At 35.7% G+C, this 24,249-nt stretch overlaps 1 protein-coding gene across 1 annotated transcript in view; it reads right to left on the bottom strand.

Moving 5' to 3' along the window:
- LOC129742247 (tyrosine-protein phosphatase Lar) overlaps positions 1-24,249 on the bottom strand; it is a 740,954-nt gene that overhangs the window by 229,000 nt on the left and 487,705 nt on the right. The gene's annotated exons all lie outside the window — the stretch shown is intronic.

The following is a 24,249-nucleotide window of genomic DNA, read 5'->3' as shown; positions in this document are numbered from 1 at the left end:
GGAATTGAAATAATTCGACTATTTAAAGGCATTAAAATAAATGATAAATTAAACTTACAGCGAAAATATTAAAGACCTCATACAAAAAAAAATTAATTTTTTTCAAAGAAAAGCATGGTTTCTATTTATTTATTTTGTATAAATCATATTGAAAAGGTTGAGGAACTGGTTCCGCATGTTAATTTACTGGTCTTACTGATTTCACCTTAAGATAATCTCCGTCTGGCTCAGGTAGTACGGCTAAGCTGTCGGATGGGCAAAATGAAGGTAGAAAATCGTTGTGAGTTCGATTCTCATCTACGGCAGTTTTTCAATTGTCTTGTTCCTGGGATAAATTATCAAAAACGATGAAAATAAAATGTTTCGCCTGAATGTTTGTATGTGGTGGGGATGCATCATTTTGACCGAGAGTTCGATTCTTTATGCCATTTTATGAACATTTTTCGGCACATAATAAGCTCCGATCGGCATGAAAATTTGTCAGCCTCTTCTTTGAGTGTACCTCGAAATGTCATGTTTAAATGTGCAAAATTTTGTGACGATCTGTCAAGTGAGTTTTGAAATAGCGTCCAATGAAGAAGTTTTTCGTCTTTAATATATGGGCTCCACGTTCCCATTTTTATTGCACCCTAGACTGCCCCAAATTTGTATGGGAAATTCAAAACCTGTGAAGTGTTACGCGCTGCAGGCTAAAATTGATCCTAGTCCTACCTAGTCTCATGCCAAATTTGGGCCAGATCGGATCACGGGAAGGGGTATATCTAACTTTTTCAAAAGTCGGGTAATTTGGGGCATTCTATTGTACCCCTTTATAAAACCAAGGTTTTTTTAAATAAGTTTTTTTATATCCTGGAGCTTGACCTTAAAAACTATTCAAAATTCTCTTGAAGTTATGACAAGTTTAGCAGATTGTCCTCCTTCGGCACAAAAAAAAAACATCATTAATGTTTAAATTGAAATAATCTTCAGATCACCTGGAATACATCAACGATACACGGGAAATGGAACGGTGTGTGACAATTTTACATACTGCGTGAAGTGTTATTAAATTGTGAAATTATAGTGTTTCTAATAAATAAATTGTAAGTCAATTTCTGATTAACATCATTTTGTTAAAAGGCACCGAAATCATATCACGTAATAATGCAAGAATACTACGTGATAATTATATCATGCTGCAAGGAGATTTTCTTGCTTAAATCACTCTAAATGTACGAAATTTATCATAATGCATTCTAGTTTTATCACAGACATATCTATTTTACTATGCACGAAGTCAAATTACTTATGTTTCAATTGTCAATTTTGCTACGATCGCAGTCGAAACTACAATGAACAGCCAAAATCAACACATATTAAAATTACTATGCACGTAGTATTTTTAAGAATGACACATTATTGACTCGAAAATATGGTTGCGTGTTGTTCATTTGAACCACGGATTTAGTTATTTTACTATGCTTTTCTTTTGAGTGTAGAGTTCTGCCAGGTTTCCGCAAAAAAGTGAATTCTGCAATCAATTGTGAAATTTTTCGAAATTTCACCGCGCTAGGGATTCAACTATTTTGCGCACGATTTGACCACCGTTTTTTTATGGAATCTGGTTTGTGACCTCAATCCTGCTGAGGCTGAGACTCCACCTGGAAACTTTGCCTGAAAGCATCTCTTTATAATGGCACAGCTCTGGCCTGTACGATATAAAATGTCGGAAAAGGGTCGGAGCGAACTTTTTTTGTTGAAAAATCTTTCTCCATGAGCAATTGGTGGTTGAAAAGGAGCTCGGTGCTGAAAACCATATAACGAATCAAATTGTGAGTTTTGCTAAATAAATTGTCCACCACTAACTCAAAAATGTTATAGACGTTTAGGAAGGATATTTTGAGCTTATTTTGTATTTATTTTTCGTTTGAATGTGATTTATCAGGATTCTAAAAAAGGGTTACTTGTTGTGGTGATAACTATATTTTTAAAGTATCGAAGTTTTATTATCACTCTGCGCATTGGGGTGATTGGAAAATAGGGGTATGTTGCGGAATCAACACCTTGGGGATTAAATTGTCCCTTGGCCTTGTCAAGTAGACCTGATGTCAAATTTTATTTCGTTTGGTAAACTCCAATTTTATCATTTTTGTTCTAGGGCATGGGTGGCCAAGATTTTTACTACAATTGCCCTATTCTGAAGCTAGCGAAGAGCAGAACACGATTTTATTTTTTCGAAAATTTCGCATCATAGAGCCGTCTGGAGGCTCGTTATTAATTGGAAAATGTTTGCATTTTTCAGCGGTCTTTAGAATTCAAAAACCTTATAGCCCGCTGACCTGTTTAACGAGACTTTGGTTGCTTGGGAATAGTCGAAACCTTTCTTCAGATAATGTTTGAGGATGGTGGTAGCGTTACCAGAATGACCTTACCAAGAAGTTAAAGAACAGAGCAGACCGAGACGAAAGAGCTTCTGTTCCCCAAGTTTTTATAAAGAAAGGTAAAGGGATGATAGGGTATATCGATAAGTAGTATCTGAGCAGAGTAGTTCTTTAGAATGAAGTAACGTATGTTACGTTTCGCAGTTGATTCAAGTGGCTAAAATTAACACGTTTGTCGCCATGTATTATTGTTGTTACTTGCATGGCGTGTAGCAAAGGAAAAAGTTGGTTCCGAATTTGTAACACTGCTTTATTAGTTCAAAGTTCGGTGCGTTCAAAAAACCTACGACAGAATCATAACTTTGATGAAAAGGACTAATTTTCAATGTTTCTTTATCTCACGTTTAGTAACTTCTCCTATTCGCTTCCTGCTGTCTTGATTCTTATTAGCTGCCTTTTGCTAGCCACCTTTAACATTAGTTATGCTAAATTAAATTTTTCTTTAAACATTTCTCAATGAAATTTTCACCTCTGCTCAACAGGGTGTACCTAATTAGGTGTCTTTTGAACCAGCGCGTATCCGTAATTGCCCTTTGCTCAAGCGACCTCACTTAACTTCTGCTCTATTGCATACAGTTCGCACTTTTAGCCTTAGTAGATTCTTATGCTCAACTTCACACCTAACGCGAATTTATTGATGTTTTGTTATTGTTTATATTCGTCCTACGACTTTCCCGCCGAATAAACCGCTTTCTTTTCTCTCGCTCTTTTTCCCTGTTCAAAAACTGTCATCAACTTAAGTGCGTTCAGTGCTGCCCGTTTACACTGAAAATCGAAAATACCCAAACTTGAGAACTGCCACCCCCAAACCTGAGTTCAATATTGACAACTCAAGTTTGTGAAAAAATCACAGCTTGCAAATACGCCGAACTTTTCCTTCATGCGGGGAACTGTTTTTTTGGGGGGTTTTTTGTTGTAAGCGAATCTGATTCTATTACCTCATCGTGGCAGATTTAGGTTTGGGGGGTAAGTTCAAAGCATAGAAAGTTTTTTGGGGGAAAACTTTTATTCCCGCTTCATTCGCAGAAAGTCTCGCATATACGATGGTGTAGTTGCCCTCTCAACAAATCTCCGATGGTCGAGCGGTTAGCATCCTGAGATGGTAATCGCAGTGCCATTGCAGGTATGAGTTTGATTCCTGTACCTGGCGTTATTTTTTTTATTGTGATTTCCATTTTATTGCGGTATCAGATTTTGGGGGATGAGTTCTCCTCTAAGAGTTTAACTTTGATCTATGCTACCAATGGCTAAACCTGTAGGGAGGGAGTTTCATTCGGGTTGGCGGGGAAAGTTCTCAAGTTTGGGTATTTTCGAGGTTCAGTGTAGTTCAGTAGTTCAGTAACACCATGAGACCAGAGATTCCAATGTGCCTAATATTTCAGGATTTGCCTAACTTTTAGATGCTCCGCCTGACAACCTGATAAACCATAGTTTTTTCCTGATGTTTGTGAATGTGATGGAAATAGGTGGTAATAAACTGCAAAATGTGGAGCGACGACCAAAAAAAGGTCCTCACTTTGACAGAGATTTCCGTTACTTTGATGTATCCTGATTTTTATTTCTCACGTTTCTGAATTTCGAAAAAGAAAAAATAAATGTTGGCAACCCTGCTATCACCACCCATCGACTCGGGATTTAGTCGAGCACGCACACGGCCGATTGCATCGGGTTTGCCGATACTTACGGTCAAATGAAGACCATGTGCGCACTCGGCTAAAATCCCGAGTCGACGGGGCAAGATCAGTGATGTCAACCTTCCAGATTTTGTCTGAATCTTCCAGACTTGTTGGACTTTCGTCAGATATTTTTTTAGGTTTCCAGACCTCCAGACTTTTGACTTTGCTTCCAGATTTTTGGGGTTATACATGACATTTTTTACAGAACAGTAAAAATTTAGAATTTTTATGATAAAATGATAGAAAATGGTTAGAATAAGTAATTGAAAAGTGAGGAGTTCTACGAAGATGAACGTTAAGTAGGGAATTCAGCATAGTTCTTTCGATACTGGTTAGATTATCTAACAAAAGCGACCAAAAAAAGTCATCACCTATAAGGTTAGCCATTCAGACTTTTCCAGTTTGGCAACACTTTTTTTGGAGTCATCATGAGTAATAACTACATTTAAGAGAAATTGTAAATATCCACTAATTTTTATGGAATATTTTTAATTAGTTTCGGAGACTGATTTAAAATTGGTTAGCTCAGCCCAGATTCGACATGAACAAACACCCACGCACGAATATATGTACGTACTTAAAGCTTGATTAATCATCGAGGTGAATCAGGTATGTATGTATGTATGTATGTATGTATGGTTCCACCATCGGTAGCAAGGTCCTGCCTATGGCTGTGTGGCTTGGCCTTCGAATTTCTTCTAGGGCTTCCACGGTCCGATGGTTCGTCGAAGGAAGGCATCCAACCCTCAGAAACCTACAATGGCCGGCTACCCGTGCCGCTTGCAATTATTTCTTTGGGTTAACCCCAGATGCATTCCTTCTAGAAATAAATAATGGTTAAAAAGAATATAGGGCAGTAAGGAAAACTACTCTAAATATTGGATATACAAAACAGTAATATATAATAAGTTTTTTTTTTGTTTCGATTTTAGTCGTTTTACCATCTTTATGGCATTCGCGACTTTATCAACGTTGCAGTTGGCGGATCGTTATTGAAAAACTTATCCGGTACAACTGTGTTCGATGTTTACTCTTGGGCTCGAACTCGCGGATATCGGCTCAGGAGACAACAGACTAGCCAACTGAGCTATATCACGAGCCCAATATATAATAAGTGAAAATATAATTTATTTAAAAAAGGATACGAATCTGAAAAGTAAAATTATTAGAGCAAATAATCCGAGTAAGCACATTCTAACAGCATGTCTGAGATTGTTCATACACAGCATCTTCGTTGATGAATACATACTTGAAATTTATTCAAATATACAACATTAAAGACAATAAACATAACTTCACATTACAAACATTGAAGTTCCCAATTTTCCAAAATATCTTTGAAATAATACCCAATTCCCAAGATTTGATTTTCAGGATGTTCAACCATTCAAAATATTTCTTCAAGTAGTTTTTAATTTCAGTATTAAAGTATTTCAAATGGAACAGTTTTCAAAACCAAACTTTCATTATTTTTTTTTCCGAAGTAAAGTTTTCAAATTAAAAAAGTTTGACTAATATAAAAAATTAAAGAAAAGCAAAAATTCTTCTTTCATTAAGAAGTATTCCAGTTTTAAAAGCCAAATTAAAAAAAAACTCGATGAATACATTCTAACATTTTTCAGATGTAAGGTGAAAGTTAAATTTCAAAATTATGATTAATTTAAAATTATGGCGATCATACCGAAAGTTTTAACTCAAGGAAATGGTATTAATTAACTCAAACCTGGTTTTTCTCCTTTCTTTCTATTCATAATAACCATAACCACCATCTAGTTGTGGATTTTAAATGAGCTTTTATAAAAGCCCATTTCTTGTCTGCAATCGATCAACTAGTGGAAGCTTGACTTGCATGCAAGCAGAGCAGCAAAGTATAATAATAATGTCATATTTTGTTCCAAGTTTTCCGAATTTTGATGGAATATTTAAATATGTGATATTTCTTATGTTTGATTGTGGTTATACTTATCCTGTTTGATTGTAATACTGGTACTTATCCTGAGCTATGTTTTGGACCCCGACTTGCAAGTAGAACGCAGTGCCTTTTCCAGAACAGCCTTCCTGAGTCGGTCCGGGACCCGGGTGGCGTAGCGCTAGTTCCTACCATCAGTCACTCTTTTTAAATCTTCACCTCACTGACGATCCTGAATACAACAATTTCACTTCCTCCGGATAAAGAACTCAAATCTACTGATTTTAAACACTTCCATTATGATGAAACTATATTTTTCGGATTTAATTTACAAAAGTTTGACGACAAATTTTAGATGAAACCTTCTCGTGGGCAGTGTTCCCAGGCTGATCCTAAATCATCGAGGTGAATCAGGTATGTTGTATGTATGTTGGTTATCCACCATGGGTGCACGGATTCACCGCAGTTTCTGCCTAAGTATGCGTTCACGTGCATTCTTTAGATTATTAAGTTCGACAAATCTCCAATGCGACGCGTACACTATACCCGGACCCCATGGCTTCGTATGAACTGTTATGTAGTGAATGTATTGTGTTGATGTAGGGTATATTTTGGAAGAACGAGTCAATCAGGTGGGCTAGTTTACTTACAGGTATTCCGGCATCCGTGTTTATATATACCTGGCCAGCTGGCAACTGATTGAACATTCTTATTATATAGTCAGTTATATGAGGAAACACATCTTACCTGTCGGCAACTTATGGGATTCGAACCCAAAAGTTTTCTTGCCGATACCGGGAATCGAACCCAGTGCGCCTGGCATATCAAAACCAGACTCGCGCCAGCCTATCCACTAGACCACATCGGCGCTCTCTAAATCATCGAGGTGAATCAGGTACTTATAAAATGAGGTCTCAAACACATTATAGGTGATTTCGCCATGATCGATAACAACATCTGTGTGTAAGAGAGGGAAACTGGCCATCTGTTGGACTATTTTTGTCAGCCTGATTTTGCCTGATTTTTCTTCTCAAGGCACCTTGAATTTGGAAAAAATGTTGGCAACCCTGCATGGGACCTATAAACGGATGACGGCGCTTTTACGCAAGATAGCTGCTCAGTTTTACCACGCGTTGTAAATCTGAAGCTCTCTCGCTTTACTTTTATGCTCAGGGATTTTTTCTGGGCGACGAATGTGTTAAGTCACTGTAGGTTAAAACTTTTGAGGATTGATGATTCCGACCCCTTTAATAGGCAAACTCGATACATCGAAGTCTCTTAAGCGTAACTCCTGAAGGTTTGCAGCAAGTTTGGATAGTTGAGCTCCTCCTAACACGACGTCATGTCTAGTTATGAAAACTTTTACAGGCTCAGGCATACGAAAATGTCAACAAAAGACGTATTCTTACAGTTGTATAACAATTTTTTTTTAAGTCAGATGAGTTATTCTAGAATTCTTCCCAAACCCAATAGGTAAATATCAGATAAATTTTCTTTTATGCTTTCTATTCATAAAATGAAATTATATAATTGGCTTACCGTTAAAATTTCATTTTCTTTGAGAAAGAATATTTAAGAATTGAAAGATAATAGGCGGATAGAGAATGCGAATGAGATGAAAGATGTTGAAAAACATCTTTCATCTTATTATTATCTTCTATCTATCTTTAATTTTTCAATTCTTAAATATTCTTTCTGAAGGAATATAAAATTTCACGTATATAGTCGACAAAATAACTTCATGAAACAAGTATACGGTGATTAACTCTTCATTTCCCTCATAATTTTAAAATATTTTCGAACTCCAATAAATGGTAGCTTCTCTCTGGGCACCGTAGAGGGAATAAAAGTGCTAAGTGAAAAGAATTCCCTAGAACCCACACCGAGTCAGTCAGTGAGCAAGTGCAGTGCAGTGTCTCCTGGGGTGTCTCGTGAAGGCAACGCAGCCAGAATTTCATTAGTGTGAAATGACACCAGAGGCCTTTACAATAGGTAAAAATAGAGGAGAGAAGCAAGTTGCAACGCACCTCGGGAAGAGGACGGCGACAAAAGAAAGAAAGCGGCTCTTCCACCACCACTACACGATATGGAGACAATGGGGGGAGAATGACAAAGCGTTTAGGATGAGCTCCTGCATGGAAGGTCTGAATTGGTGCTGAATTTGGGCCTTTTGACGACGACGTCCGTCGTCGTCCGTCGGCTCTTGCTGTTTTTGGACCGACACCATCTCGCATCAGTCGAGCTAATTGAAAACGAGTGAATCGTGTGAATGATGAGGGCTTTGCATGATGAACTCCCCGGTGTTATGCAGCAGTAGGTCCAAGGATGGATGGACGGCCGAGCCAGATAAGATTCCTGTGGACAGCCGAGGGTCAGCACGATGACACTCTCGATTTCGGAAGGTTAATTTAGGCATGGAAACTTCCGAGAATGATGAGCTTTATAACTTAATTTCTAAGTCATCCTTTAAAATGTTTAAAGTTTAAATTTAAAATTGTTTAAAGCGAAAAAATAAGATTAAAAGATTAAATAACAAATTGATAAAAATAATCTTGAGTCATCAAATTTACTCAGAAAACAATAAAGAATAATAAAGCTAGATTAACAATCACTTGATAAAACACGTCAAATAAATCCGCGCTCTTTATCGATATCGTCCCATAGAGCAAACAACGTTCACAATAAATGAGACAAAATTCGTTGGGCCAGAAGACCGGGTACATTAATTTTCGGCACTGAAAAGTGCTGCTCAAAACTTGGCCAAGCTGATAAACTGTTTCGTCATTAGCAGTTTGAGTCAAATCGAAAGAAGCTCCAGAGGAGGCAAATGGCTTGCTCAAAGTTGGCATCGGCTGGCAGCAGAAATGCGTCTCAAGTCAGATTTGACGTATTTTCAGAGAGATGTCTTACAGACGAACGCTGGCTGATCTGCTGAAACTTTTTTTATTGGATCAATTTGTCAAGCTGACATCGCCGTGCTTTGGTGCACAGTGATCCAAGTTCAAAACGGAAAAGGGAAACAAATGTAATCATGAGTTGTCGTCTGATTATCAGGTAAGTATTTTAAATTAAATTGCTCCAGCCAGCTTTTATGAGTTTTCTTACTGTTTCATAAGGATTTATTTTAAGAATGGTTTAAATAGAAGAAATAGCATGTATAGGTGAGTTTCTGTTGAAGTACACTCGCGACGACCGAATTTTTTACCGCGGCGATTGATCCGAACTGACGAACCGCGTTACAAATGTAAACAATAACAGAGAGTGGTACAAGTGAAAGAGAACGTCAATTCGCTATTGTTCTAGAATCGACGAAGAGCGGATTCGTAGTGTCCACTGAAATTGTTGCCAGATGAACAGATTGGAAATCACTAGGAGAGTGTTGCCACAATGACGAATGACGAAGTTGTACGAGAAAGTGTTGACCAAGTATAACGGATGTATTTTGATGGACGACGAAACTTACGTCAAAATGGATTTCGGACAAATACCCGGTAACAAATTTTACCTTGCGAAGCGTAAAGGGAATGTTACGGGTAGAGTCAAGTTTGTTTTCGCAGATAAATTTGCTCGTAAGTTGATGGTTTGGCAAGGGATCTGCCACTACAGCCGGGATGTCGTTAAGTGGTATAAGGAGAACAAGATCGATTTTGTTGAAAAAAGTATAAATCCACGAAACTGTCCGGATTTTCGTCCCATGGAGAAATATTTTGCAATAGTTAAGGACAAACTGAAGAAATGTGGCAGAACGATGAAAAAACCCGCTCAAATGGAAAAGTGGTGTAACAAGATGGCGAATGAAGTTACCAGCAGTACTGTGCAGAAAATGATGGGTGGTATCACAAAAAAGTTCGAAAATCATCCGAAAAGCTGACGAATGAATTGAATGTATTTTTTTCCTTAAAGTGCAATAAAAACCCTACAAAATGACATTTTTACTTTTGTTGTACGTTATTTCTTTGCGGAGAAATGATCTATTTTATCCGACCAGATTCTATGTGAAACAGACTTTATCACTGCAGTTTCAGATACTGTTTCTAAAAGTACAGTACACATAAAATTTTAAATAGAAAAGATAAACTTTTTATGTGAATACAAACCTTCTTGAGAACTCTTTCAAAGCCGAATCATCAATTTTGTGTAAGAGAATTATTTATAAATATTTTTTTTCTTTTTTAATTTTTTTTTAACTCTCATCTGTCCCTGATATTTTTACCCTTTACAGTCCGTGGAGTGTAAATTTGACATTCCTGAATAAAACTAATGAATCTCTTTTATTTCCCAACCGATTATTACCAAATTATAGTTTTGGAAACCTCGTGATGTAACTCAAATATTTTTTCCAGACATGATTCACCTACAGCACTTCAGTTTTCAGTTATTCAAAGTCTAAGAAAAAAAACCGAAAAGGAAAAAAGACTGAAGATCAGCTACGGAATGCTAAAAAAAACAGTGTTTTGGAAAGCTGAAGTAAGAAGTGACGTTGCACATAAGGATATATTTTGTTGAACTTTTTTAAGATTATGACCATAAAAAAATATAAAAAAGATGCATGAAGTACAGTTCTGCATTTTTAGATTGTAAAAATATGAAATACAGAATTTTTGATGAATTTTCAAAGGTAGATGTTTTTCGAGCTTTATGTCAAATTGCATTTTTTTTTTAGATTTTTTTTTCACTCAATTTAATTTTGCACTGGATTTTGAGTTTATTAACGCAAGATTACGACAACAAATTAATATTCACCAGAAAGGAAATTTCGTACAAATTCTAGAGGTGTAATTACATAACCGCTGCGATACACATAACAGAGATACACGTGAAATAAAAATGTATGTAGAAGACTGATCTCAAATAAGTGATTGTAAGTACAGACCCCGTTCGATTTTGGCAACATTCGATTTTGGCAACATCCGAGCAAAAACCGTTCGTTTTTGGTAACATCCAAAAAAGACGTTTTTTTTGTCACTTTTTTATTTTTTATTTTCATTTCAAATTAATCAAAATAAATGTTAAACGTAATATCAGCATGAAATTTTTCAATTCGGCCTTATTATAATAGTTTTAAACAATAAAAACATGAATTTTTCCATGTTTTACTGCTTAAAACTAATATAATTCAGCTAAATTAAAAAAATTTATATTAGAGGTTTTACATCAATTTTGAATAATTTGAAATGAAAATCAAAAATAAAAAAGTGACAAAAAAAAACCGTTCGATTTTGGCAACATTCGATTTTGGCATCATAAAATTTACGGGCGTGTTGCCAAAAACGAACGGGGTCTGTACTTTAAATTTCTTTGCACAAAAATTTAACAAATGTGTTTTGAAAGGTATGAAAAAAGGATTCAAATGCAACTCGAATTTTGAAATTTGGTCCATCTCACCCTGAGATTTTAAGTACAGTTTTTGGAAAATGTTAAGCAAAGTTTCAGTCATAAAAAGTTAACATAAACATAAACGGCTGAGATATGACCGATCAAAATTATCATGTTTTTGAAGGGGCCGGCTTTTGGCCGGCTATGTAAATGGGAATGTTCAAATTTGTAAAAAATATACAGCCTTGAAAATTCTCAACACAGTGACAGGATTAATATCATTATTTCTGACGTTGTTAAAATAAAAAAATAGCATTCACCATAGAATTGACTATATCCAATGTAATATTGATGTCAAAAATCATGTCATTTGTACTTTAAAATGCACTAAAAAATTCTCTGACTTTATTAGTCAAGTCATCCCTACTATAACATGTCACTATTTCAAATTTCTTTCTCAATATATCTTACTTCGGGCTTATTTTCTGTAAATTTTTCACAACTTCTGTACTTGCCTATCAACTTTTCTCGTACTCATGAAAATAGATTGCCTGATAAAAATCCTCATACATTTCAAACTTCAATCAACTATCAATAGTATTTCAAGAATCCATTCCTTATCACTCATAATAAACTGAACTCTCAACACGATGTTGTCTTTGGGGTCCTCTCAACTCGAAATAAATTGGCTGTCCTGTTGACTAGTCACTAGTTTATATTCAGTTGTTTTCTCAACACGCTGATTTTACCTCAGTGGTCCTCTCAATTCACAATCCACTGGCTGTCCTCTCAGCTCGATATTAGTTTATCCAGAGATAAACTAATATCGAATTGAGAGGACAGCCAGTTGATTGTGAGTTGAGAGGACCACAAAGTTAAAATCAGCATGTTGAGAAGACAACTGAAAACTGTCCGTCTTCTCAACTCACCAAATATTTAAATTCAGCTGTCCTCTCAACACGATAGTTTTTCCTTTACGCTAATCTCAACTCGCAATCAACTGAATGTCCTCACAACTCGCCCTTAGTTTAGATTGAACTGTCCTCCTAACCAGCTGATTTTATCTTTGGGTCCTCTCAACTCACCACTCTCAACTCGATTATTTACCTTTACGGTTATCTCAACTCGCAATCAATTGGCTGTAATCTCAACTCAACTCAACTCAATAACTTCTTAATACACAATTCATTAGCTGTCTTCTCAACTTGTCAAAAATTTCCAATTCAGCTCTTAACACGTTGGTTTGTCTTTACGGTCCTCTCAACTCGCAATTAACTGGCTGTTCTCTCAACTCGCTTTCAGGTTATATTCAGGTGTTCTCTCAACACGATGAATTTACCTTTGTGGTTCTCCTAACTCGCAATAAACTGGCTGTCCTCTCAAATCGCCATCAGTGTGGATTCATTGGAGAACAAGCTGATTTTATCATTGATTCTTCCCAACACACTGATTGGCAGTCTTCTCAATTCGCCTATAATTTTTCAACTCAGCTGTACTCTCAACACGTTGGTTGTATCTTTACGATTCTCTCAATTAACAATCAACTGGCTGTCCTCTCAACACACGATTGATTGGCCATATTTTCAACTTACCACTTATTTTAATTCAGCTGTCCTCCCAACACGCTGATTTTACCTTTGGGTCGTCTCAACTCACTACTCTCAACACTTTGGTTCTTCCTTTACGATTATCTCTATTCGCAATCAATTGGCTGTACTCTCAACTCACCATTGGTTTAAATTTGGCTGTTCCCCAACACGCTGTTTTTTATGTTTAAGCCTTCCAATTCGCAATTGATTGGCTGTCTTCTCAACGCACCAAAAATTTTCAATTCAGCTGTGCTCTCAGCACGCTGATTTAATCTTAGCGGTACTCTCAACTTACAATCAACTGGCTGTCCTCTCAACGCGATAATTTTATCTTTGCGTCTGCCCAAAATGCAATTGATTTGCAGTCTTCTCAACACGCCTGTAATTTTCAACTCAGCTGTGCTTTCAACGCGTTGGTTTTATCTTTAAGGTTCTCTCAACCCGCAATCAACTGGCTGCCCTCTCAACTCGGCTTTAGATTAAATTCATCTGTTCTCTCAGCATGATAAATTTACCTTCGTGGTTATCTTAACTCACAATAAACTGACTGTCCTCTCGAATCGCCATCAGTTTGGATTCATCTGTTCTCCCAACCCGCTGATTATCGTTGGGTCCTCCCAACACGCATTGATTGGCAGTCTTCTCTACTCGCCATTAACTTCCAACAAAGCTGTGCACTGTCCTTTCAACTCATCATAAGTTTAAATTCACCTGTCCTCTTAACTCAATGACCTTAACCCTTGTGAAATTCAAAGCGAGTGCTTTCTTCCAGATATGAGCTTTGACACTTATCTGCGCTCTTTTTTCTGTAAAAGGTGAGAAATTATTTCTCGCACGTTAGCGAGAACTTATCCTTAACATTATAAGGAATGCTTCTAATGGCAAACTCAATCTGAGGACAATAATTTTTTGATTCCCTGATCTGATGTCGAGTAAAAAATCTAAAGTATCAGATATCAGACACTCAAAATTTCCGTAAGTTGAATTAATCATTTCCGGCTAAAGCTCTCATAGATCTAGCGGAAGTATTTTAACGCGCCCTACCAATTTCCAGCGATTAAATCAATCTCCCTTCTAAATAACGCAACGCATAAATCGTCCATGCTACACTTTCGTCGGAGAGGGGAAAACCAATCAGAAAGCGTGTCGTTTTCCGCAGATTTCTTGAAGCTGTTCCACGAATTTCCACGCAGCCCGAAGACAGATGAAGATGGGAAACAGTAAATTAAATATCATTCCATTTTCAATTCTTCTGTGCTGCTGCTGCTGCTGCTCTGCTCTTGAGCAAACGTTTGACTTTTGCCAGTCGTCGGTTTGGCTGGTTTGATGATTCTCTGATGGTAGACGGAAATCCCTACAGCTTTTTCATTTGCCAGGGGTTTTATTCTCTTTTTTTTCTCTACCGGGTCTCCCCGTTCCGAAAATTTTCCGTTCGGTGGTTTGATGAAGTTTTCATTTACATTTTCCCAAACGCTTTTGCTACTGCTACCCAACTGACTAAGGAGCTTAATTTTCACTCGGAACAAATCGAGGGAGGGAGATTAAATGAAACTAAATGCGGGGTTTGGGTTTGGGGAGGAAATTTTCCGAATAGAGGCACACGGAATGAAGCACAAACACCAAGCAATAACCGAGCAATTTTGTTTTCATTTGAGTTTTCTCTTGAAGGCCGTACACAACGAAGTTTATACAGTTAATTTCGGAATAATGTCTTTATAATAAAGTTGGCGGCTGAATGGAGTGATTTAGGTGAATTGAAGAAATGTTTTGGATTTGTATAATTTTTCTTCAGGTTCTGCGAGAGTTTCTTTTTTTTAACTTAATTGTTATGAAATGCTATACCAAAATTGAGATTTTAGGCGTCCATATGAAACAAACCTGAATTGAAAAACAACAACCACACCAACTACCATACAATGAAAATCATAATTGAAAAACAAACAAGTTTAAACTGTGTCACACAAAGTTGCCGAAGCAGAAGCAAAATTCAGTGTTTTTTTTACCAAAAATATTTGTGGTTCTGTGATTTCATCATTTCATGAATCTGTAATCTGAAATCTGAATCTGAAATCTGAATCTGAAATCTGAATCTGAAATCTGAATCTGAAATCTGAATCTGAAATCTGAATCTGAAATCTGAATCTGAAATCTGAATCTGAAATCTGAAATCTGAATCTGAAATCTGAATCTGAAATCTGAATCTGAAATCTGAATCTGAAATCTGAATCTGAAATCTGAATCTGAAATCTGAATCTGAAATCTGAATCTGAAATCTGAATCTGAAATCTGAATCTGAAATCTGAATCTGAAATCTGAATCTGAAATCTGAATCTGAAATCTGAATCTGAAATCTGAATCTGAAATCTGAATCTGAAATCTGAATCTGAAATCTGAATCTGAAATCTGAATCTGAAATCTGAACCTGAAATCTGAATCTGAAATCTGAATCTGAAATCTGAATCTGAAATCTGAATCTGAAATCTGAATCTGAAATCTGAATCTGAAATCTGAATCTGAAATCTGAATCTGAAATCTGAATCTGAAATCTGAATCTGAAATCTGAATCTGAAATCTGAATCTGAAATCTGAATCTGAAATCTGAATCTGAAATCTGAATCTGAAATCTGAATCTGAAATCTGAATCTGAAATCTGAATCTGAAATCTGAATCTGAAATCTGAATCTGAAATCTGAATCTGAAATCTGAATCTGAAATCTGAATCTGAAATCTGAATCTGAAATCTGAATCTGAAATCTGAATCTGAAATCTGAATCTGAAATCTGAATCTGAAATCTGAATCTGAAATCTGAATCTGAAATCTGAATCTGAAATCTGAATCTGAAATCTGAATCTGAAATCTGAATCTGAAATCTGAATCTGAAATCTGAATCTGAAATCTGAATCTGAAATCTGAATCTGAAATCTGAATCTGAAATCTGAATCTGAAATCTGAATCTGAAATCTGAATCTGAAATCTGAATCTGAAATCTGAATCTGAATCTGAATCTGAAATCTGAATCTGAAATCTGAATCTGAAATCTGAATCTGAAATCTGAATCTGAAATCTGAAACTGAAATCTGAAACTGAAATCTGAAATCTGAATCTGAAATCTGAATCTGAAATCTGAATCTGAAATCTGAATCTGAAATCTGAATCTGAAATCTGAATCTGAAATCTGAATCTGAAATCTGAATCTGAAATCTGAATCTGAAATCTGAATCTGAAATCTGAATCTGAAATCTGAATCTGAAATCTGAATCTGAAATCTGAATCTGAAATCTGAATCTGAAATCTGAATCTGAAATCTGAATCTGAAATCTGAATCTGAAATCTGAATCTGAAATCTGAATCTGAAATCTGAATCTGAAATCTGAATCTGAAATCTGAATCTGAAATCTGAATCTGAAATCTGAATCTGAAATCTGAATCTGAAATCTGAATCTGAAATCTGAATCTGAAATCTGAATCTGAAATCTGAATCTGAAATCTGAATCTGAAATCTGAATCTGAAATCTGAATCTGAAATCTGAATCTGAAATCTGAATCTGAAATCTGAATCTGAAATCTGAATCTGAAATCTGAATCTGAAATCTGAATCTGAAATCTGAATCTGAAATCTGAATCTGAAATCTGAATCTTAAATCTGAATCTGAAATCTGAATCTGAAATCTGAATCTGAAATCTGAATCTGAAATCTGAATCTGAAATCTGAATCTGAAATCTGAATCTGAAATCTGAATCTGAAATCTGAATCTGAAATCTGAAATCTGAATCTGAAATCTGAATCTGAAATCTGAATCTGAAATCTGAATCTGAAATCTGAATCTGAAATCTGAATCTGAAATCTGAATCTGAAATCTGAATCTGAAATCTGAATCTGAAATCTGAATCTGAAATCTGAATCTGAAATCTGAATCTGAAATCTGAATCTGAAATCTGAAATCTGAATCTGAAATCTGAATCTGAAATCTGAATCTGAATCTGAATCTGAAATCTGAATCTGAAATCTGAATCTGAAATCTGAATCTGAAATCTGAAATCTGAATCTGAAATCTGAATCTGAAATCTGAATCTGAAATCTGAATCTGAAATCTGAATCTGAAATCTGAATCTGAAATCTGAATCTGAAATCTGAATCTGAAATCTGAATCTGAAATCTGAATCTGAAATCTGAATCTGAAATCTGAATCTGAAATCTGAATCTGAAATCTGAAATCTGAATCTGAATCTGAAATCTGAATCTGAAATCTGAATCTAAAATCTGAAATCTGAATCTGAATCTGAATCTGAAATCTGAATCTGAAATCTGAATCTGAAATCTGAAATCTGAAATCTGAATCTGAAATCTGAAATCTGAATTGGAAATCAAATAGAATCCACAATGGTCCAGTTTTCTCCAATCGAATCATCAATTTGGGAAACCCCACGCAAAAATCAGTCGATGATGAAAATCGCCACAAGCAAAAGAATTCGGTAAATCGAAACCGGCACGTGCCCGTTTTTTTCTTGCTGCAAATGGCACTGGCTGTGGGTTTGGTGGCTTGTCAGATTTTTGGCAACAAGACTTGCCCGGCAGGAATATTTTGATTTAGAATTGAATACGAAAATTATTATCAAACCGTTTTTCTTTTTGATTTTTTTCATCAGAATGATGCCAATGAAAAACGATCTCTCCCTGATGTTGGGTGGGTAGAAAGAAAACTGTGCTTTGGGGATGCTGGCTGCCAAATTCCGAGAAGCTGGCTTGCTGGCATTACCATTTGACAGGGATGCCGGCGGATGGTCTTTGATGTTTGCAATTTTCATTCGGACAAGAATGGAAAGACTCAGCTTTTTTATCGGTTTTCAGATAAAAAAAGGCGAGCCGTAGAGCTTTGCACACAGTCTGTTGACTTTTGTGCTTCATCATTGGCCTCAATGGTGGTCACTTGTTGTTTCATCTGACTGTTCCAATTAAATTTTTCAATTTTTTTTTCTTCATGAATTCAGTTTTTTTTTTTTAATTTTAGGGATTAGAAATAATTAAAACTCAATCTTCGGAAAAGAATCTATTTAAGCATATCCAAACAAATTGTCGATTCAAGTCCCCGACTTCCCTGATTGTCTCCCCCGGAAAGTTCTTATTAATTTGACCTAGATTGCACGTTTCATCTCAATTATTCACAGTTCGTTTCCGGTTCCGCAGCTAGTTCTGTTTGTTGTTGTTTTTGTGTCCCCAGATTGATCAACTAGCTAGCACCCTGCCCAGCCAGCCAGTCAGCCAGCCAAAACTTCCGTATCCGCACTTCAAGTGGCAACAGCTCGTCGCCATCTTTTTCGAAACGACCGACACAGGAATGAGAGACCGCCATTGCTTTTATCATTCCATTATGCCACTTCCGTTCTGAACAGTCCGGGTGAGTGAGTGAGTGAGAAACCCCGTGCAGAGCTTTTATAAATAATAAAGCCAAACCTCGGGCGTAGAATAAATGGGACCGGGTCCAAAGCAAAAAAAAATAAAGGAAAGACACCAGGACATGTTCTCTGCTCGCCCAAAGGAACTGGGATTCCTCGAAGCGGAAATGACGAAAATGCCATTCCGCTGTCGCCACATCGTCATCATCATCAGCATCATCAGAATCCGAATCAGCAAACGCAACGCGCCGGGAGCTTATAAACATATCGTCTTCGTCCCGGTGCGGAGCTTCTGGAGACAGTTTTTATCTGTCTGTTTCACTTTGTCCCTATCTTTTCATCTCTTTCTCTTTCTATAGGAAACCACCAAACGCGCCAGTCATTATGCAAATCGATGCAAAATTATGCTTCTCGCGGCACTACTGGCTAAAGAAACGAAACCAACTTCTTCCTTCGACCGTGCCAGGGTCTGTTCCAGTTCCCAGATGAGCCAAACGGATTTCCACGTTCCTCGGGAAAAAGGGAACATTCCGGGTAAATCTTTGCGCGCCAAGAATCTGGATTGGTACAATCGGTTGAAAAAGAGTGGGTTATGAGTAGGTGAGTGTCGGTGAAGTGTTTTTTTTTGTATAAGAGAATACTCCTGAAGTACAGACCCCGTTCGATTTTGGCAACATGCCCGTACATTTTGTGTTGCCAAAATCGAATGTTGCCAAAATCGAACGGTTTTTTTTTCTCTTCTTTTTTCTAGTTATTTTTATAAAATAACTATGATTATTATCAAAAACGTTGTTTCAGTAAATTTTCGACCATTTGTAGTAATTTTTTAATTTTTTCATCATGTTTTTGATGCATTTTGCACTTTTCTTGTTTTGTTTATAATATTTGTTTTCTTCTGTCATATTTGCTGTTTTTTTCATTCTTCATCATTTTTCAGTTGTTTTTTGTCATATTCAGTCTTTTATTTGAATTTGTTTTTTAACTTTTTGAATTTTTCATCTTTTTGTCATTTTTGAGTACCTTATAAAATTTTTAAAAATTTTTGGTTTTTATTGTTGTATTTAATCACCATTTCAGAGCATAAAAACGTATTTATGATGTTTGTCTGAATTAAATTGGTCCTTTTATAACGAAAACTAAAAAGTAATGTTGTTTCCAAAAACCGTTCGATTTTGGCACATGTGCCAAAATCGGATGTTGCCAAAATCGAATGTTGCCAAAATCGAATGTTGCCAAAATCGAATGTTGCCAAAAACGAACGGGGTCTGTATTTGTATTAGGTAGTTTGAATTTTCAAGAACGTTATAACGAAATAAACAGCAAATCTTAATCAGAAACTCAACAATCAAAAGCTCCAAGTATTTTGGTAAAATAGCAAAAGCAGATACTTTCAGGAAAGCAGAACAGGAAAACCTTTCAAAAGAAGACTCTGCTTACCCGTCAACTCTAAATTATCAACTTTCAAATCTCATCTACAAATCTTAATTTTCAACTCTGAATTCTTCACTTTCATTTCTCTATTCTCAACTTTTAAAAATCAACTATCAACTCTTAACTACAGAATTTCAACGATTAACCTTCATCTCTTAACACTTAACAATCAGATTTCAACTCTCAACATCAAATTCTCAACTAATCTTAACAGTTTACTCTCAGAAGGTAACCCTTATTTTTCTCCTCTCTTATCTTATGTCTCTAATCTTAACATTGAATTGTTTAATTTCAACTCTCAAACTCTTAGCCCTCAACCTTCAATTCTCATATCTTTACTCTCGGCTTTGCTCTCATCACCAGTAATGTCAACCTTCCAGAATTTGTCTAGATCTTCTAGACCAGTGGTTTTCAAAGTGGTTCCTACCGCGCCGCCTTGGGGGTATTGAGAGCTTCCAGGGGGGCGGTGAGCTTAATTTTGAAATTAAGGTAGTAAGATCGTAATTCAGTAAGGTCGTAATTCATATTTTCACAAATCACGAAACAACGTGGATTTGAAATAACAACGAGTAAGTTCGATGAAAAATAAATAAATTACGTTACAGAGCTACAGAGCATCAGATTAAAGACTAAAATATTCACAATTTCATAAAGCAAATTTTTGTTCCAGTATCTCAATTTATTTTTTTAAATGCATTGAAAAGATTTTTTTAAATTGTCACAGATTTACATGTTCATCGTAAGATTATTTTGGGTTATTCTAGACAGCATTTATTTTGGATGGCAATGCTTAATAATCTTTAAAATGCATTGTCTCAAAAAAAAATGCTAAGCAGAAAAAAAACCTTCAAAAAAATCTGTGTAAAAAGCGTCATCTGTGATTTAGTGATAGAGTTTTTGGAAAGGATGTAAAAATGTTTTGAGGTATTTTGAGGTCTTATTTGTTCATATTTATTTCAATCGTTTCAAAAATCAATGGAGCCATTTGCCATGGATAAAATTTTTAACTATTCAAAAATCACTTACTTTGCCGGAATTCAGTTATTAAATTCTAATTTAAACTTTGAACAGGACTCAAATTCAGATATCAAAAAATAAAATTACTATTTTTAACGTTATTTCCCCGGCTTAACAGTCTTTAGTTTGTATTCAATAATGAGGCTCTCTGGGCCAAAGAATATAATGTAATGTTGGTTGTAGTCTACAACTTGTAGCTTGTAATAAAAATTTTAAAAATCTGAAAAAATTACGAAATATAGTTTGAAACAAGAAGAATCGTTTGAGATTATGAAATCAAAATCAATAATTTCTGCACTTATAAAACCCCCTACTCCTTTGGCTCTGAGGGTCTCATTTTAATGAATATTGAGTTAAGTTTAACAACTACATAAAGCCAAAAGGTAATGGTTTTTCAACAATCCAGATAATAACTTTTCTTAAGATTTTCCTTTCAAATTTTTTAAAAAAGGGGTAGTGGGTTTAAAAAGACATTTTTCAAGGATTTCAGACTTCCAGACTTTTGTCAAATCCTTCAAACAATTCCAGACTTTTGGATTTGGACATGAAATGTTTTACAAAACAGCTGAAATCCCAAATTTTCGTGGTAAAGAGGTGGAAAATTATTCGAGTTAGTAATTGTTAAGTGAGCAATTTGACGAAGATGGAGCGAAAACAGAGAGATAAGCATTAAAATCTAAGGCATTGAAAGTGCATAGAATGTTTTTTTTTCCTTTTTTATAGGAATTTAACCCATTAAGGTCATTTTTCCTCGTGCATAGAATGTATGATTATTCATCAAGTAATAAGCATCTGCAATATCGCGATCTGACGTCCAAAAAACGAAAAAAAGCCGTCACTTTCAAATATCTTTAGCCAGACTTTTCCAGACATGTTTTCAAAATCCTTCAGACTTTTTTGAAAAACAGTTGGCATCTCTGCTCATCAATCAGATTTCAATATTTATCACAATACTAAACTCCCAACTCGAAACTCGCTCATCTAAGCTCTTTACTCTAAGTTTTAAACCCTCAACTGGCAACTCCCAATTTTCAATTCTCTTATCCACAATCTCAATTGTCATCTCTCAACTCTGAAATGTTAACTTTTAATTCTAGGCTTTCGAGAGTGGAAGGTTGAGAGTTCTTCCACTCTCAATTCTCCACTCTTTGTTTCTTAAATTCTAATTTCGGCAAATCGATGAAAGTATATGAAAGTATAAAAGTATATTCTTGAAAAATAATAACAGAGTTGAAAATTGATGAACTTTTATATGTAGATGATGAAAAGAGAAAAGGAGCAATTCAGATCTCTTAACTGTCAAATCTTCTATATGTTTTTACTAGCAGCTCTCGACTCTATAAACACTCGATTCTCATATCTCGTCTCTTAGCTTGGGATTGTTACCGTCCATCTTTCATTGCTCTCCACTCAACATTAAAATCTGAACTCGTATTGTTTTTACTGTAACTCTCGACTCTCGACTCTCAACTCTCAATTCTCATTTCTCATCTCATCTCATCAGCTTTCAACATGGTTGGTCAGCTCCTCCAAAACAACAAAGAGCCTGGAAAAACAATTCTGTTTTCAGTTTGGTTCCAAGTGTAATCAGATCGTGCTCCACTCGTAATATGAATTTACACGAGCTGTAAGCGATTCGGGCGGCAAGTGTGAGAGCTATCGCATCAGAGTGGGAGGTAGAGAATTCTAGTCATGAGCGCCCTATACCTCAGTGTTAAAGGAGATTAAAAATGTTTAGACTCCCACCACACAACGTACAGAAAATAACAATTTTTTTCCCGCTGTCAGCCCTGCCACATTTAAATCTTTACTCTTTTTTAAAAAATAATTTTCACCGGCAAAAAATCTGCACCGAAGCCAGGATTTTTCAAGACACCAGTATATTGGTGGAAATAAAATGGAGATCATCTTAGATTGCATAGATAAAATCAAAATAACGTTCCTGTAGACGGCTTCAATTATGCAACAAAAGGGATAAACTTTTTTGGCTGGCTTGCAGTTGATATCGAAAAACACTGTTTAAATATCATCCGAACAACGATTACCGTCGGTTTAAGTGATTAAACTGTTTTACTACATATTCGTTTAATGTTGCCTTCATTCCACTTTTTTCGTAAACGTACCAAGAAAAAACTGTAATAGCTCTCAGATTTCTCCTCTACACAATGCGCAATCGATTTTTCCAGAGAAGAGAATTCTCTCCATCAGCAGATGTGAATGCTCTCGCTCACTCTTATGTGTTGACAATCTCACACTTGATTGCAGTGCGATTTATCTCTAGCCGCAAAGCTTGGGTGAGCAGACGGAAAAAATTACACTCTCTTTCACTGCAACCCGATATGAGGAGTTTTCCCTGTGAACATTTTGGTCTGTATATTTTAGTTGTTTCTGAGATATACACACTTTTGTACAATCTTTGTACAATCAATCAGTTGTATAGAATATTCTATATGAGCCTGTATGTACCAAAGTGGAGGCAATATACGGACCAAATTTTGCTCACCTTGAAAATATAAAACTTTGTATTGCGTTTTCAACAATTTGATAGCAACTTTGCTTTTTACAAAATCTTAGGATTGTACAAATTACAACTTTATGTTGCCTGTCTTACAATTTGATTACAATTTCCTTTTGCAGGTAGCCTGAGGTTTGTACAACTTTCTTCACCATTTAATACAATTTATTGTTACTGTATCCCAAAAGCAATTATATTTTTCCCTTGTTACGATTTTACTATGAATCGCCGTGAACACAAATACAATAAAATTTAATGATTACTGCGAATAAAATTCAACCATATACAACTTCATCTATATTTTCCTTCAGTCTCAAACTCACAACGTTCCGATCCCTGTCCTTCGATACTTCCTCGGCGCCATTTCATGTTGATACAAACAAGCAAATTTGTTCATGTCCAGTTGAGAGCTCCGTTTAAAATCAGTTAATTGTATAAAATACCACAGACTGCATCATTTAGGACTCCAAATCTATTTATAGATGCCATTTTCTTGATATACAACTTTAACCTATCTCATAGACGATTCTATAACAATCAATAATAGTATTCAGCACTGTGCAATCTTAGCTAGCTATTTACTGTACTGTTAAACGAGTCGACAATTCGACATAAGATAATTACGATATTACTAAGCATAGGAATTGCAATATTAACAATTATTTACCGAATAAGTTTAACACAATAAGCGACTTTGAATGACAAGTACGAATAGATTGTTTAAATTCTATTATACGATGTTATCACAATTACTGTACGACCTATCATGGAAATAATATGTCATCATAGATCGCAAGCATGAAAGATTGCTTAATTGTACAGTGGGATTAAATATTGAGCTTTACACAATTCTACTGCGATTCAAAACAACTTTATTGATCTTTCCATACGATTAACAAAATGTTATCGTATATAATGAACTATACAAACCATAAACGATAAAATATAACTTGGTTTAACTACAACATGATGTTTATACAA

Source organism: Uranotaenia lowii, chromosome 2 (assembly GCF_029784155.1).
Source record: "Uranotaenia lowii strain MFRU-FL chromosome 2, ASM2978415v1, whole genome shotgun sequence".
NCBI lineage: Eukaryota > Metazoa > Arthropoda > Insecta > Diptera > Culicidae > Uranotaenia > Uranotaenia lowii.
This window is presented reverse-complemented; position numbering and strand designations above follow the sequence as displayed.